This window comes from Peromyscus leucopus, chromosome 19 (assembly GCF_004664715.2).
Source record: "Peromyscus leucopus breed LL Stock chromosome 19, UCI_PerLeu_2.1, whole genome shotgun sequence".
Lineage (NCBI taxonomy): Eukaryota > Metazoa > Chordata > Mammalia > Rodentia > Cricetidae > Peromyscus > Peromyscus leucopus.
The window spans coordinates 40,323,850-40,324,847 of NC_051079.1; positions in this window are offsets into that span (position 1 = coordinate 40,323,850).

A 998-nucleotide genomic window follows, 5' to 3' on the forward strand; every position below is an offset into this window, starting at 1 on the left:
ACCTTGTCTTTTGCTGTTGTTTAAGGCAGTGGCAACAGGTTAGGACTAGTGACCAGAAGTCTTGAGGCCTAGTGACCGGAAGTCTTGAGGCCGCCTCTCCCAAAGTTAACCCACAGCCACTACGTCACAGGAGACAGCCACAGAATCCTCTGGGGCTGGGAGAGGACCAGCTTGCAATTCTCCCACGTCTCCCTCACATTTAGAGCAAAATGAATCCTTCTATTTTGAAAAATACCTCTCCATTTAGGAAAAATATGGATTCTGTGTTCCTATAGATTTTGAAAGGTTCAGATCAGAGAGTGAAGAGGTTTCTCGGGGATACTTGGTGTAGTGATGGCCACATGACCATCTGGGTTTGTATTTTTAAAACCCCTGGAGATCACAACACATTTTCGTTTTTTTTTTTTTTAAAAAAAAACAATGTCAGAAATAGACTGTTCTCTGGCTCCCCAAAATGCTACTAGAGAAAACCCAGGGGCTCAGGAGCAAGCCTATGATGTCACCGACTGCTGGCCCTGTGGAGTTGACAGCAATGACAGGCAGAACAGGCCCAGGTGGCAATCTCAACACCTTGTAGAGAAGATGCTAGAACCTGGAGCTCTTGCTCACCCTCATCACAGAAAGCCCACAGAAAACCACACAAGAAAAGTGTTCATATCGCCCGTGGCTCAGCCAGGTTCTAAGACATTGTCTACGGTGATATTTCTACCAAAGCTGTGACTGTCCTGAAGAGGCGGCATCGGCATTGGCCTGAACTGTGTCATAACCTGTTGCCACTGTCTGAAATAGCACCAGAGGACAGGAAGTAAAGGAAGTGAGCGGGTAGGAATAACAATAACTGTCTTCGTGATACAGCTTTGACCCCATCTGCTCCCCCCTCACTCCCCGCACTGTTTCTTCCCCTCACTCTCTTTTAACCACTCTCTTACATATTTGAATTCCTTAAACCACACAGATCTCAACTTAGTTACTGTTTCCTTATGAAGCTTCCCTTGATC